The following is a 17,386-nucleotide window of genomic DNA, read 5'->3' on the forward strand; positions in this document are numbered from 1 at the left end:
AGAGAGAGAGAGAGAGAGAGAGAGAGAGAGAGAGAGAAAGAGTGAGAAGCAGAGCGACCAGTCACCGGTGGTTATTTAGGTGATTACGCTTTGCTTCGCGGGCGACGTGTGCGCCGTACACGTTTGATCGCATCGTCGTCGCGACAAATCGACATTGTGTCACTGCGCCTCGTTGCAGCAATAACGCATATAATATACGCGCGCGCGAGCGAGCGAGCGCAGCATTACAGACCGCTGATGTAATACTTTTATGATCGGCCGCCGCAATTTCTCGGTGACAACACTCGCTATTTCTGTCGCCGAGTTTGTGCACATGACTGCCGCGACGAGCAATATATCGCGCAAATACGCGCGACGCTCACGCCGATATTTATACAGGGTGTTCGTCGTTTCCTTCCGAACCGCGGGTAAAAACTATGGGCGACGTTGGATCTTTGCTAGCTCTCTCTCTCTCTCTCTCTCTCTCTCTCTCTCTCTCTCTCTCTCTCTCTCTCTCTCTCTCTTTCTCTCGCGCCACGCGTGTCCTCGCGGATAATAAATATATAATGAGAATTTTATCTTGGAGATAAGGGAATGATAACGGTAAACGATGACTTCGCTTGATATTTCATCCATAAAAGTGATAACATTCGTAAATTATATTTGTCTTGAAACATATAGAGCGAAATTATTCAGAAACTTGCGTAATAATGAAGGTATTCAATGAATAAATTAATTCCTAATATTCATAGAAAACTGTACAAGAATCGCTCTCTTTGTTTCTCTATTGATTTTAAGCTAATTTTATTTCGATAAAAATATAACAATGCGACAGCCAAGCTACGTTAATAATTGAAATTTATAAAAATGATTAAACAAGATTAATATTTTAACGTCTGAAAGTTAAACTGACTAGTGACTACATACTCGACAATTTGAAATGCGATCGTCTGGACAGGAAAAAGTACATATTCGGGACACCCTGTACAATATATCGAGCGTGCTCCTTTTTTTTTGCTCCCTCCGTCGGCATTGTTCGTCCATGTAACGCGAGTCGTTTCTCGCTTTCAAAACGGAGCTTCCTTAAGCGGAGGAGAAAATCGAAGCCGAGGCGATGAGGGGGTACGCCGCGGCCGCTCGTTACGTAGGTGGAATCAAGGCGAAACTTTCCGCATGAAATTGCAACGTGCGCCCGGCCGTGTAATGCCCGAGTGGTACAACTCACCTGTACGTTACATGTCTTCGTACGCTGTCGATACCGCTCGCAGTAGAAGCTGCGCTTTTTCCACGCACGGTGCATTGCTCTCGTCGAAGTCCATCCGCGCGTCGATGCTTTTCCTGTGATCCTCCGGCCTGTCACGAAACAGAAAAAAAAGGAGGTGCGATTGAGAAAAGTGAGCGGCGAGGTTTCGCGGACCGAATTAAGCCCGAGAAGAGCAAAATGAACCGGCGAGTAATCTCGAAAATTTGTATGAGATCGCACGCTTCCGAAAACTATATTAAATCAATATAATTATCTAGACGAGATAATTATGATCGCGTGACTGCGATATGTGCAGTTTACTGCACTTCTATTAATAGGTACCCGATATCTCTATTTCAACTTCTACTTGCTCCTTTGCAAAGTTCCCAGCTGGACACGTATAGGTATGTATGTATGTGGCATTTATAGCGAAAAAAGGTTAAAGATCGAAAGTGGCTTCTATTTGTGTATACAAGCCACCCTTCGCGTTTCCTCCGAGACACGTTAATCCGCAGAAATACGCGACTGGTGGTGGCGAAGATTGCACGGGCGGCAAAGTAAAAGAATGATTTATCGGTCGGCTGACTTTTCCCACTCGTGCGGAGAACCCGGGATGATCTCACTCATCGTATAGCTCGTATCTTTTACTCGCGAGAAACACAACACTATAGCGATGGTGTTAGGTATCGCGTGATCCCAAAATATCTTTTACATTTCTCTCTTTCTCTTTTCTCTTTACATGTATACATACACATATCTATTTATTTATAATTTACGCGTGAATGGGGAAGTGGAGTAAAATTTGGTGGAGAATGGAAACGCCTCGTTGACAGACTGGCTCGCGAGCGATGCGTTTGACGTACGCGGCCAAAAAAAAAACGAAGGAAGAGACGGACGGAGAAGAAGGAAGAAGGGAGACAAGCGAGTGGCGAGAGCAACGGTTACAGCAGAATAAACCCCTCAATAATGAGTTCCGCGAGTGAATTCCCTCGGTGCGGAGAGAGGCTCGAGATAATAAAACAGAGCGGGACGGCGTCGGTGGTCGAAGGGGGACGAAAGGGGGGCCCAGGAGGGTGGCGAGTGGGCGGCGGAGGGTACCGGGAGGCGAGCGGGGATCCGAGGGAGGTTTCCGCACTGGCAAGAGTAATAGTAAGAGGCAATAAAATATAATGAAATAACATCCAATCCAGGAGAGATATTGTGAAAATATTATTACTAACTTATTACTCGTTGGGCACGGCGTACCACGCTCTCGACCTTTTTCTCCATTTTTCCCTGCCTTGCCCCCCCCCCCCCTCCACCAACCCCTTCTGTTCTCCAGTCTTCGTTCCCCGCCTCCTCCCGCTCTCGACAAATATATACAGGGTGCGCCTGAAAAGGTGGAACTCGATAGTACCATTTGCGACGGATTTTTACTTAGCAAAGATTCGAATAGCTTTGTTCGATTTATAACGTTAAATATGCCGAAAATTAACGAGACATCGAATCCTTCTTTCGAACGAGAGTTTAGTAGAGATTAACTGTAAAATATGGTTTCTCTGGTATTTAAATTCTCTCGTACAAGCATAGTTCGATAAAAAATTATAAGTTCCAACGTTAAATGATTCATTGTGCAAACTGCGAAACTATACCATATGTTAACAGTGTCAATTATAGTGTAAATATATTCGGTAAAGTATATGTATAAATTTTCGAAAATTTATAGAAAGATAAGAAAAAAAGACTTGCTAACAATTAAGAAAAAAATTTCGTATAAAATGACAGCTATAATTTTCATAATTCTACGAAAGTACGACAGAAGTAATAAATATTTATCGGTGATATTTTATGTTTTGTTTCAAAACCGGCTTTTCGGTTAAAACCGAGAGAGTCACACAATTTTACATATATAATCGCTTCATTTTTAAACGAAAAATTTCTACTCCTTTTAAGCGCACCCTGTATAACCCCTTCGTTCCATCTTTCTTCTTTCTCTCCATCCGTTTCGTGGTCGCCAGAAACGCGATAAAATTTTTCTCCCTTATCGAGTCCCAATAAAAATCGGTTACCCGTGGCAGAAGACCGCTGGTGTTCTCGTCGGTCGGACGCTTCGTGAGACGCAACGAAGATCGCCCTCGCGAAAAACGGGCGAATGCCGCGTCGCGTCGCCGAGTCGCAGACAACGACGACGACGACGACGACGACGCGGCAGCGCAGATTTCCGCGGCTCGTTATTTTAAATTAACGCGAGCGCGCTCCGTATTTTAAATTATATCAGGACTGGGGATCCCAGAAGATTCTCGAGAGAGAGAGAGTCGGCCGTCGACGTTAAAAATTAAGTATCTAAGAAAAGCGAGTTTTCGTTATAATAATTTTGTTGTAATAATCATTTATATTCATGAGAGGGATACTTTCCATTTTCAGAAAGAAAAAGAGATAACCGGAACGCGTTCTTGCTCTTCTCGGAAATTAATTAACTGTAAGACCACGGACCTCACCTCGTCTTCGGATTTCGCGGCGTGCGTTGTGCGGCACAAAGTGCAATCCCCGCGTTTTGCGCCGCGCAACGTAGGCGCGCTGCGCCTACCGCCGCTAGCCTAATCGCCCGGTATCGCCGTCGAAATTATTCCCTTTTAGCGTTGTTAGCTCGGTACGCTCGCGATTCGCGATCGATCCCCGGGTTCGTCCGGCTCTCTCGCATTTGAAATGCAAAGTGCGCGGCCGAGCATTATCTTCCAGGAAAGACCGGCGGACGAATAGAGAGAGAGAGAGAAAGAGAAAGAGAGATAAAAAAAGGAAAGAAACACAGAGAGAAAAAGGCAGAAAGAAAAGATTATCGCGGAGCGAGATATCTCGGGGAGAGAGATCGCGCGCGCGGTGACGAAAGATGCAATGGTTATATAAACCGCGGTTAGAAGAAGGAGGAGAAGGAGGAGGGGAGGCGCGCGGGGTAGGTGGCGGCATGCAACAATCCTATCTGACCGTGTAAATCTCTTGGCGTCGTAACGAAGCGGCAAATCGAAACTAAACGGTAGCCCATGAATGGGAAATTAGAAAATAACGTTACGCTGGCGCGAGGTCGCGCGCGCGCGCGCGCTTCCGGCCGGGACACCCTGTGCATGTATACAGGCGTGTATGCATGCGTGCGTGGGTGGGTGCGTATGTGAGCGCGAGTCGTCTCACGCATCGGAGCTGCCGTAATGCGCATTATTATCTCGTAAGCGAAATCTGGTTACGAAGTCCTTTTATTAAAGATTTAATTGATCGACGACGCTTAAAACGCGCCCGACCGCCAGCCGTCTCCGTTCGTGCGTTTCGCGCTGCTTTCCATCCTCCCGCTTCCTACCTTTTTCCTCTCCCTCCCCCCCCCTCTCTCTCTCTCTCTCTTCCGTTAAATAAACTTTTCGCGCTGCATTTCTTCTCCCTCCCCGCTTCCCCCGTACCTGTAATAAAATTCGCCTTCTCCTCCTCCCCTCCCCCTTTTTTATGCACGGCCGTTACTTGCGTTCATTTGTTTTCCGCATCTTAATTGCATCGTCGCCAAATTGGATTCGGTGTCTTTCTATATTTGCATTTCTGTTGTTTTCGAATTTTCCGGTCCGTCATTTTACACCACTTACGTGTTATATTCCGAGTATATTGTTCTCGTGGGTTCCCATCCGGAACATAATAAACCGCCATCCGCCCTATCCGTCCATCTATCTACCTATCCGTCTCTCTTTCGCACGGCTGAGTTCTTTTCTTTTTTATTTTTATTTTTTCACTCGGTCTAAAGAGCTTAGCAATGTAATCGGAATATTTTTACGCCCTCCCTTCATTCGCCTATTATTACGCGAACGAATTTCGAATGAATTTTATTTCCGGCTCGCAAGATACTTTTCCGAAGTGGCAAATCTGGCGATCCGCGAACGATATTGGGCGGATCGGATACCGAGAAGCAGAATGACGAAAATCCTCGGAAAAATAAAATACAGTTGTACGCGCATATTTTAAGATCCCTCGCGAGGATTTTAAAATGGCAACGATTTTACTTTCCACGAATTTACGAATATAAAAAATTTGCCGTCTTGTAATCTTTCTCATTTATTTTACTCGCGCAAACATTTTTGCCGTTTGCTAGTTTCAAAGTCTCTACACAATCCAGCGGATACTAAGTTGTGTCGAAACATGAATTTACTTGAAAATACCACGGCGAAATTTTGCCGCGAGTTCCATTCCTACGCGCGCGCTGGATAGCTATTACTTGCGCCCGTCTATATGCCGGGTAATTTGCGAGAGTAGAACGATTTGTCGAGACAACGTCGCTTATATAAATAATATGTCGTTATGCGCGAAACATAGCGCGCGCGGAGGGGCTCCTCTCGTCCGTGCCGCCGTATTCACGTGTCTTTGCCACACACGTTATATAAAGGCATCTTGCACACGGCTGTATGCGTGCGTGCATACGTTCGCGCGTGTGTGCACGTACGTCCGCGTCTACGCTCGGCGCATACGCGCCAGAAATAAGCAGTCCGCGACGGCCGTAGGTAGCGCAAGTAAGAATAATGTGTTTATTCGTCAGATTAAATATCGTTCGCGCTTTCTTATTTCTTTTTTTTCTTAATTTTTTCTTCTTAATTTTCTTTCTTTTTCGTACGCGCATCTCGCTAGACTGAAATATATTTTATATGGAAGCTTCCTCGAAGAATCTAGATTCGCCACGCTCTAACGTTATTATTTTCGTTGTCTCCCAAATGTCTTAAAAAAAATCGAAATTCGCGAGTACGCCAAACGGCGCGGGTGTGTTTAATCACGCGGCAACCTCGGCGAAGTCGACGCCTTTTCTTTTACGATGACACGTGCACTCAATAAATGCATACCGGTGTAATACATACGCACACGCGTATATTACGAATATCTATAAACGTGGACCGAGAGCCAGCCGCGTTTCGCGCTCGCAGGTGCGCGCGCGGGGCGTATGAATAAAATACGGCTCCGGGCCGAAGATTTCGCCGAGTCGACTCGGTATAACTCGTCTCTGTCGCATTTGCATCCGCATTACGCGAGCGTATACCGCCGGCTTGCGTAATATTATAATCAGCCGCGGGAAAATAAATAACTATGGCGTCTACCTGGCCACCTCTCTACGCGTTTCCTCTCTCTGTCTCTTCATTCCCCGTCCGCGTCTTCTCTCCCTCTCATTCTTTTTCTTTCTATCTCTCCCCGTCTCTCTAGCCGTCAGATAACTATCTTTCCGTTTCCTGCTGGCGGGCCGCAGTAAATACACATAAGTCGTAGCAACCTACTTGCTATAGTTGAAGAAAAGGAATGAGTCGCGGTCGCGGGAGGAGAAGAAGGGGGAAGGGAGGAGGACAAAGACAGCGATAACACGTAACTACAACGATTTCCACTTGAATTAAGAGCACCTCGTAAAACGGAATTTATTATTCGCGCTCGGGGGAAAATTTTTGCGGAGCGACCGCTCAGGAAGAAGCTCTTCCCTCGAAAAGGGGAGGAGAAAAAAAAAGAAAGGGAATAAAAGGAAACAAGAAGAGACGGAGAAAGGGAGCGGCAGAAGGCAGAGATCGCGCTGCGGCGTCCGCCTGATTAAATATCATGAGGAACTTGGAGCGAAGATTGCAACGCGCACGGCGGGAAATGATACCCCGTTGTTAAAACCCCGGGAAACGTATAGCGCGAGACTGCTGCCGATTCACGTGAATTCTAGGAATTTCGCCCGAGTTCAGGCCGGAAAAGAGTGCGAGTTTTTTAATTGTAGCAGACGCACCCGCACTTCTTTCCTTTTAGTGACCTCTCTCTCTCTCTCTCTCTCTTCTCAATGTAATTTTTATATAATGAGGCTATAACTTTTATATAATGAGACGTGTTTGTTCAATGTGCTTATAAGAGATGCGCTTCTAGGTGCGCTTGTGAGCGCGGCGATATAGAGGTTAACGCACGCGGGAGGGACGCCTTCTCAGGAGCATCAGATGACAAGTCTAGTATTGCTATAGCCTGAAGGGCGATAAAGGAAGTTCCCGTCCGTATCGCAAACATATTTATCAAATGATACGTGATAGATAAAAAAATTACACTGCAGCATGACAGGAAGAAATATATCTGATTAGCTAATTAGCTTGAATAAATGTTGATAGTAACTGTGTTACAACAATTTAAAGAACTAGTTATAACATTATTTCTTCCGAGAACAGATTTTATCTTTCATCAATAGTCGAATGTATCCTATAAAATTTCAAGTCATTCGTGAAAATTATTAAAAATGTGCCTAATTATTTGTGCAGCCAAGTAAAACGTTACTTATTTCTCACGCCTCCTTAAAGCTTTGTTAGATATGTCCACCTTCGAGACTCCGTTTTAATACGAATATTTTTTCAAATATAATCCTTCCTTCATTTCAAGATGTCCGTATTCCATTATGACGTCCAATTCCCATCGAATTGCCGACTCGGGGATGCGCTTTAAAAAATTCTACCGGCTCGTCCGGCTTTTTCCGGCTAAGTGATGACAATCATTAAACCGGTGAAGCCGTCCGCGCTCCTTCGTTTCGTGGAACCTTGTCAGGTTCGTCCTACTTCGTAGACTTTTCATTAGGGAGGATTCGACTCAGGAATATCATCAGGATACAGCTCTCTCGCATCCAGGCACCTGTTTCTCTCTCTCTCTATCTCATATTTTCACCCTTTTTCTCGCTCTCTCTCCCTATTTCTCTTTTGCCGTTTCCCGCACCCTCTCTCCGGCCCTCTCCCTCGTCGCCATATCTATTCCGTGCACTTGCACGCGCTCGCATGCATACGCTCGGCCGCCACGTACGAACGCACAAACGACAAAACACGTATTACGTGTAACTGGAGTCCGCGCTAGAGATCAATACACATAATAGAGGGTATCTATAGCGGGCGCAACCCGTGCTCATTTACTTAATTGTGTTCTATACGGCATAACCGAGGCGTGGTGGTGCAGCTCGTGTAGGTACCCGGCCGCCTCTCTGCTACCCTCCTGCCGTTGCCCCTCGCATTTGCCCCCCTTCCTGCCGCTTCCCCCCTGCCGACCGAGGGAGGAGGAGAAGGAGGAAAGGGGGGAAGGGGGGCCGAGTGTGCGTAATATTCAGACGTATAACGCGCCGGGGCCGCGTAGGTACATTGGCATCAATTTATGGGGGTTGGGAGGGCCGCCCCGCCAGGCTATATATATGCTCCGATAGGGTTGAATATCTCGCGCTTTTGTGCCCCGTCCACATCTCCGCGCTTCCGCCCCTCTGTCTTTTCCATCCTCCCTTTTGCCGCCCTTCGCTCGCCAACGCCGCGCGCCGCTCGCGCTGCTCCTTTCTGATGCGATTGCGTTTCGCGTGTTTTTGTCTCGGCCTCGAAGTTGCGCCTTGCACGATACGAGTGCCATCGAGTGCCTCACCGAACAAGAACCATTATTTTCCGAGACTGACGAATGCCTCGCTCGAAATGCGCCCTTCGAGCTCATTACGCACAATGCGCGACTTCGGAAAAGAGAAGCCGGGTTAGTAAACGCATATTTTACGGTCGGTTAAAGAACTTAATAGATGACTGAACGTAAAACTGGGTACGGAAATCTTTCGATTGTCATTTCAAATTATATATAAAAGTGATGTACATATACAGACTAGGAGTTAATTATAACAGTAGATTCTTTAACGAATTTGAAATCGGCTGAAGGAAAAGTTGGAAAGAGATGTTTTGCGTTGCAACTTTTTAAATATCAAATATTTTAATAAATACACTCAACGGCTGTGCAGCTATAAGTCGTGCAAATCGACCGAGGCGGAATAGCGAATCGCGAATTCGCAAAAATAACGGTCGCGACCGCGACAGCGGACGGGAGTCGGAAGCCGAGCGAGTAAAAGCTCGCGCGACATCGCGAGAATTCGCGCGGCGCGAAAAGGGTCGGAAGCGATCCCGCTTTCGGCGGCGGGCCGGCGGTCGACGACTGCGACGAACAACAAAATGTCGACCGCAATTATGCTGTAATTAACTTGGAAACGTGTGCGCACGTACACGCGCGGCGTACCCCGCACGTACACCGACGGCGCGTCGGCCGGCTTCACAGGTGGTTGGGGATTTTTGTATTTAGCGGTTGGCACCGTCCGACGTTTACACGTTTACACGCACCGTCCGGCTGCGTTATATGCATGTTTGCGGTGACGGAAGAGAATTTAAACCAACCACCCCCTTCCGCCTCTCTATAACGCCCGCCGCGCCCGCTTCGCAGCCCCCCTCCCCCTCGCGCCGCCGCTGCCCCCTCCCCCCGGGGCTGCAAATTCTGATAAACCGTGCCGAAAATTAGTTTGGTCGTTCGCTATCTTATTCCTCTCCATTCGCCGACAGGTGTTAACAACGTGTCGCGGATCGGACGCGGATTATTTTAATCCTTTCGCTGATGTCGACGTATATATCGAGAGTTACGAGCTTATTTCATTTCCGACTTCCTTGACAGATCCACGGCCAATTTCCGAATCGAGAAAGATTCAAGCATATCCGTCGTTGTAGTTATCTAATTATGCATTTCGTACAGTTCTTTCTAATTATAATTTTCTTATTTTACATTAACAGCCTGACTAATAGCTAATCCTTTCCTATTCTTTCACTTGTCTTGAGTGACGTCGCGGAGAAAAGAATATAGAGAAAATGCAAGACAGAGATTTGAATATAATCAATTTATTGTAACTAAAATCGGAGAACGGAAACGCGATTACGGTTATCCAATTACAAGTATTACAGCGAGCCAGTTAATATTATATAATCGAACGTTGAATAACGAAATGTCCCCTTCTTCCTCGTTCTCATTCTTATTCTTCCTTACTCTTATACTGATGGGACAGGAAGACGAGACTGACGTGTTCGCTCTTGGAAAGTAAACAAAGTGCAGTGGTTTACATGTTAAACCGCAGAAAATGGAACGGAGAGAATTTCTCCGACAAATAGCATGAATTTGCTGAGCCATTGGCGTGTACTCCGTGGCAAATAAAGACGCCGCGCCGGAGAAATTCGTAATAAGAGGCTCATTTGGAAAGCACAACGATTTCACGGTCGTACGTCATTGCTTCATGTACAATATTTCTTCTACCGTCACAGCATGTTAAATATCTAAATATAAGCATCTAAATAAATTTCAAAATTTGCTCTACCGTGATAACGGACGAAACTTCATAAAAAGATTATGAACTAAAAAACGAAAATACGAAGAATGTAATAAGTATTGAATTTTTATTTTGCGCGATAATATTGGATACAATATTGGAAGATGCCAACAAATGAAAGCCGATTTAATACTGCTTCTGATTATTTCCTTAATGCAATATTTCTCTGTCCCGCAAAAAAATATCAAAATGAGATTTTTCCATAAGAAACGCGATGATTCTTTTAACGCCTCAACAAGAGTCGAAAGCGAGGATGACTAGCGGGTTCAACGCTTCCGAGAACGGCGGCGGTGGCGGCGAGCGAGCGTTGCTTCCGGTCGGAATTACGGTTTAAATTATGGTTACGACTTGGGCGTTACAATATAATCATATCGCGATTGTGTACGTGGTGTTTATTACATTATTAAATATACATCTCGCTATCATTAGCTATTAAATATATCATTAATACGCGGCGTAATGCCAGAGAGTGGTTCGCAATGCATGCATTCGCTCTGTTTGTCTCTAATATAACTAATATTACTAATATAACTAATGTAATTAGGAACATGGGAGTTGGGAATATCAATAACTTTGCTTATTTAAGACTTAGCAAATAAATGTATTTTGAAAATATATATAGCTTATTGCAGCCTTTTAATACTTATAAGTCACACACACAAACGACAGGATATTTTATTTGAAGATCATTCATTCTTGGTAGCTAAATTTTTATTCAAAATTTACTGAATTTATGTGTTCTTTTAATGTAGGGAAAATGTTACATGAAAAATATCTCTTAAAATATTAATATGCAACTAAAACCTACGATATTCTTATATCCAATCTAAAATTATATGTAATTTAAATTGATACTTTTTTTCTCAATAAATGATAGAATGGTAATTATACAGATATTAGCAGCAAATACGAATTATAAAATTAAATCTTTATTTTATCTGACATGTAAAATAAAATAAAATGTGTAGCAACTTGAGACAAGACTTTACATAGCTCATTTCGTATAATAATTTAGCTATTTATTTCTTTCATCTATACATACTGTAATTTATTCGGAATAGATATTTATACTCAGAAATAATTAAGTGTCACGTCAATGTCTCTTAGCTCTTTAAAAGTATTTTAAGTACACTGTGACTTATTTGCCACGTCCGTCCTTAATTTGTGGCGATTAGAAGATCACAAGAGCGGTATAAGGTGCATTTTGGTGCTTAAAAGTCGTAACAGAAAGTCAGACGAATATTCTTCTCGTCACGACGAAAGTGTCGACATGCACGAACGATCACATCGGACAGTTGGACACGTCGAGATCGCCACCCCTCCTTCCCCCCCTCGTGTCATGTATACAGGCATGCACGTATACGCGGTCGCGCGCGCACGAGCAGCTCTAGGTTACGCGGATGAACGTCAAATCAAAATGCACAATCCCGGCAAATCATTTCGAATATTTCATAATGGGCGCGAAATATCATTACTCGCCGCCCGTACAATCCACCCCTTCGTCCAACCGCTACCGCGCAGTCCACCCCTCGCGCAAAGCTCGCGCGAATTCGTCGGTGACCGTGCGTTACGAGCGCACACGAATGGAAGGAGATAGAGGCAGCAGAGACACACACATACACACTGGAGAAAGAGGGGAGAGGCATCTATTACGCGTGGAAAGAGGATGGTAGAGGAACGGGGGGATGGGGGGATGGAAGGGCCTCGGTAGGATGAGAGCGGCAGAGGAAGAGAAACGTACGTGGAAACACGCGCGGCGGACGCGAGCTGACGTGAGTATCCGCGGGACGGGGTGGCACGCGGGGCACGCGTGCACGTATACCCGCGTATATCTATATACGTGCGACATACATACGTGCGCGCATACACACGGGGAGAGACACACGCGAACGCGGAGCGGGTACGAGCGAGAGCGCGCGCGATACGGGGTATGCGACCGGGACTAAATTACGTTCCCCGTAACGCGTTTAGCCGCGAATCGCATTGCGAGCGATCCGTATAACCCGAATATCGGCCGCACGCCAGAGATAGGACCGAGGGACTACTCGTCCCCCCCGGAACGAACGAGTATTACATCGCCCGATGCTGATCCAGTCCTCCATTTTGCCGCGGATTCTTCCGGAAACTTCCTACCCCCGAAATTGCTACTTATAGGCACTATTACACGAACCGTCGGGATTAGTTGAGCTGCAGATTAGCGGTTCGCTATCTTTAAAAATTACTTATAACGTAAACAAAAAATTAAAAATTCAATTAAGCGGTAAGCATCATTGCGCTAATCAGATTTAAAAAATCGTTGTTTTTCGTACTAAATTACAATGTTTGAATAAAATAAATATTGGGCTTTTTTAATTTAAATCATAATACGCGTCAATCGATGTTAATAGAATAGAAATAATTTTGTAACGTAGACTGAGTTGGTTCGCGCTGACCAACATTGTGACATCGGATTTTAGACGTTACAAGACATAAAGAGGGACTACAGGTCGAGGCTATAAGATATGGAAGGAAGGGAGACACAGAAGGTTGAAACCCTGAAAGCGGGGAGCAACCACTCGAGGATATAGCGCGGTCCGCATTCCAATTCTCCGACACTTGGCCGGAGGTCACTTCTTGCGCATTAAATCAACCTGGGTCGCGATTTCATGAATCGACAATCGAAGTCGCCGAATTCGGATTGCCGGTCGGTCAGACCTGCGCGTATAACAACGATAAGGGTCGGTCCCTCGAATCAATGCGCGTACAGGGAACAACCAAGAGGCCGAGGCTACCTACATATCTACCTGCCTATCCAGTGCGTACCTACGTACCTACAACCTACAACCATCTCGTTTCTCGGCTGGCGAAATAGCCAGCGGTGGCTGCTGCTGGCGGCAGCAGCAGCACCAGCAGTAGGCAGGCAAGCAGCAGCTAGCAACACCGGCTACCTCCTCCACCTCCACCTACTCCATCTCCTCCTGCTGGTTCTCTCCATTTGCCTTCTCCCCCGTGCTATACGGCGCGACCCGTACCCCCCTCCCCTCCTCTCTCCTTCACCGTTCATCTCCTCTCTCGTTCCCTCTGCGCGCGCGTCAACCTCCTCTACATCATCGTCGTTGAAATCACCACCACCATCCAGAGCTACCTACCATACCGCTACCATCACGGCACGGTACACACGGTACACTCCGGGTACTACTCCGGAATCGCATCGCGGCCACTCCAGTTGCATTGCGGGCAGCGCCGAACCGTGCGCGCGTACACACACACACACACACACACACACACACACACACATACACGCACGAATATGTGTACGCGCGTAGACGATTTCACACACGCGTGTCCACGAAATCCAGACTCGCGGACACGCATATACATTTACGTACTCATACGCCGGTATACGGTCGTACCGAGCGATGCATACGTGCATACGCGTGCGTACACAAGAGCACAACGGCCTAGCGTTGCCCTCTGCCTCCGGCCAGAGATATCGTTAGCATGCCTTGCTAATCACGGACTCGATAATAATACCGTGATTGATAGGACGAACCCCGTCCTCCTCCACCTCCTTCTCTTCCTCCACGTCCTCCTCCTCCGCGGCCACCACCGCCTCGTCCAACCTACCGCCTCCTCGAAACGAGTAACGTTCCACCCCTCGAGAGATCGAGAGGGAGAGAGAGATGAAGGGGGAGAGACAGAGAGAGAGAAAGAGAGAGAGAGAGACCAGCCATTCTCTGTGCCCTTCTGACTTTCTCTCGTCCGTTCTCCTCGCTGATACCCTCCGTCTCTCTTCAGGTTCCTCCAACCACCCGCGCACGATGCCCTCTCTCCCCGCGCATACGCGACTTTTTATTTCCTCCTTTATTTCCTTCTCGTCGGCGAGAATGCGTGGCCGCGCGCGACTACGCGTGTCGTGTTCTTACTCAGACGACCCCGTTCGCCTAGCGCTCGATCGCGGTTCGCTCGCCAGAGAAAGAGAGAGGAAGAAGGAGCAAGAGAGAGAGTATTTTTATGTAATTCGAACCGATACGCGAGAGAAACGCGTGAGGTAAGAGCGAGGGAGGGATGATGCACGGCGAATCGTTGATCCGCACTCGAAGACCTCGTGGCCGGCGCGCGTTTTCGTTACATTCCGATCGTTTAATAATCGCGTATCTGCTGCTCGGCAAAAGCTGCCTTTCCTCTCACGCGAGCCGAATCGCATTGGTCGTAATTATATTTCCCCTATTTTTCAACCCCTCGCGCAGGCCCTTAACCCTCTCTCATGTGCTGATTCCATTTTCATCTTACCCAAATGCGGCAAGTAATATAATTTAGCACGATAATCGAATCTCCGTATTATTCGTATATACGGCGTATAATTGAATTGGTGAACAGAATAAGATAAAAAGCTGCGGACGAGTCGAAATATCTGTGTTGTGAAAATTAATCTCCCGATACGGCCTATCAATATTAAATACGCGCGAATTTTTTTTTTCTTAAACAAAGTTGCCGGGTCCTCCGCAATGGCATATGCATGAGAAAGTCAGACTAGATTATAAACGCGACAATCTTAAAAGAGTATCGGGGAGTTAAAGTTAAATCATTCCACTTCTAAAATTTTAAATGAAATGCATTTATGGGTACGTCAAGTTTCAACTTAGGATCTCATTAAAATAATGTCCATTTAAAATTAATTAATGAATAAGATTTTCCCCGTCTATTTGCATCGCCGAAGCTTCATTCATGAAAACCACGAATAATTCCCGACGTTAAATGGTTTCATAATTAAAATTTTCTCTCGCTTTAAATTTTGCGCCCAGCCCCGCTGCGAATTCGTCGGCCGCGGAGAGTGCACGCGTTTCCGCGCGGCACTCGCCTGTTACCGAGTCTTACGAAACACCCCGTGTATTGTTGGAGACCGAGTTTTTTCTACGGCGTGCCCTCGATGCCGGGCTATTTCGTTTCTTGCTCGCGATAGCGAGACTTACACACGGCGCGGAATAAGTGGAATACATTTCCTCGCGTATTACTGCATTCTAACTGTTCATCCATTGGATCCCCCGAGCTGCGCTACCTGACTGCGTGTGCGCGAGCGAATCAAGGATCAAGATAGGCGTCCGACGAGCATGTGTGCGGACAAGAGCGTTACGCGCGTATATATATGTGTGTGTACACGCGCGTGTCTGTGCATGTACGTTTTATACACGGTGGTAGCTGTCTCGTACGAACAACGAGCGCGCGCACGGGAGGGAGAGAGAGGGGGGGAGAGAGAGAGAGAGAGAACAAGAGTACGAGCCAGCTATGCTGGCTATGATACCATTAGCATCAGTGATTAATGTATGCTGCGGCCTGTTCCACGGCGATGTGCGCGAGTTTCGTGTATACCCAATGATTGACTCGTAGACGAGAGCGGGAGAGAGAAAGAGAGAGACAACGCGAGAACGGCGGAGGATGGGGGAGACGGAGAGAGCGCGCGAGAGAGAACGCAAGGGGAACGGAGATACACTATGAGAAGAGACGCGGCAGCCCCAGGATCGCGGGGCGAAGCTTGCTTCGGACTGTCTCGATAGATCGGCAGGTAATTAATCGCGAAATACCGCGCGCGCGTCATCCGGAAAAAAATCCGCACCGGAAAAAAATTCGCCTCCCGCGAGCTCTCTCCGAGCGAACTCCGCTTCGCATGAAATTAATTTAAAAGTTCAAATATACTTTCGTGAGAATAAAAGTACGTCTGCGGTCAACTATCATTCTTCAGATCGTAATACGGAATTTTCGGCGAATATGTAAAGCTTCGTTTATTTATAATTTAATAAATTTTCTTCGAAACGAAAAGAAAGTTAAGTTATTATTTAAAGAGTCGTAAACTTTTCTCTAAATTAACTACGTATATTAAGCATTTAATTTAAGAGAAAGCCTTCCGAATTGCGTAAAAATAAATATTTTAAAATCTTATCGGGGTAAAGATCGCGCTAGAAACACTGAACGCACGCGGGCATAATCCAAGTAAATAGTTCCAACTAATCCTAACAGTATATAGCAAATCGACTAACTTTATGTTAATTTAAGTTACGTTACTTTACTTTAATTGAGCAAATTAACTAACTAATGGCACCAGCGTGTGCCGTTGCGTTACCATTATGTCGAGGTAATCTCTTAACATAATATAGCCGAGTATACTAACTCACGTTAACTCTGTATTGTGACATGTTGTTACAAGTGTGGCTTAGATTATCATTCTCAACGCTTCTCGTGCAGCCGGAGAATCGGACGCGAAATCGCCGGCGCATCCAGTAGACGAGCCGGAGTATCCACGCGATGGATTACACGGCGTGTGTGTCCGGCGGAGCGTACAGCGGAGCATTCTGTATTTTAGGCTAACAGAGAGACCGAAGAGCCTTCGGCGACGCGCGCACGGCGCGCGTGGATCGATGCCAGAGAGTTTTGATCTACGATGATCCGGGAGAGATCTTCCCCATGCCGCACGCGCGCGGTGCGCGGCAAGGAACGTGTCCTCGAATAGGTTCCGGCGCGGCGGCGGCGGCGGCGGCCTGGCCGCCCGAGGAGGAGCGGGAATTAATTACCGAGAAACATGCGTTTCCATTAACATGCGCCGCGCGCGCACGAAGAAATTAATAACGCTCCTTTCACGCCGGGGAAAAAGTCAGGCCGCGCTAGATGGATAGGCTTTATGGCTGTCGGTGCTGTATTAACGACTGAGCGTGAACGCACACAGAACGCGAGGAGTATATCTATATGCGGCGCGCGTCGATGCGTATTCGCCTATTCGACCAATCGCGATTACGTCCCACGAGGAGAGAAAAAAAAAAAGAAACGCCTAACAATAGGCAGACCTACATAGGATTCGAGAACATCGCAGGCTACTTCCGCGATGAGTTCGTAAACATAATTTACAGCGAGATGCCGTTCTAGCGATGTACAGAGCGCTCAATTTGCTCCTCTGATGCATCATCTTCTTCATAATACTATGGATTTTTTTTTTTTTAATTCCGCGAAGAGAGTCAAGAGCCGTTCCCCTTGGTAAAAGTTTTATTGGC

The 17,386-nt window shown here is 46.5% G+C and overlaps 1 protein-coding gene across 1 annotated transcript in view; it reads right to left on the bottom strand.

The window, feature by feature from the left end:
- The window catches only part of LOC112459504 (protein bric-a-brac 2-like), a 32,044-nt gene extending 30,719 nt beyond the window's left edge, over positions 1-1,325 (bottom strand). Inside the window, exon 1 of the mRNA XM_025023626.1 lies at positions 1,205-1,325. The gene's annotated coding sequence lies outside the window, so the exon portion shown is untranslated. The remainder of the gene's footprint in view (positions 1-1,204) is intronic.
- Between the last annotated feature and the right edge of the window lie 16,061 nt (positions 1,326-17,386).

Source organism: Temnothorax curvispinosus, unplaced genomic scaffold (genome assembly GCF_003070985.1).
Source record: "Temnothorax curvispinosus isolate PA1 unplaced genomic scaffold, ASM307098v1 QBEX01001001.1, whole genome shotgun sequence".
NCBI classification, from domain to species: Eukaryota; Metazoa; Arthropoda; class Insecta; order Hymenoptera; family Formicidae; genus Temnothorax; species Temnothorax curvispinosus.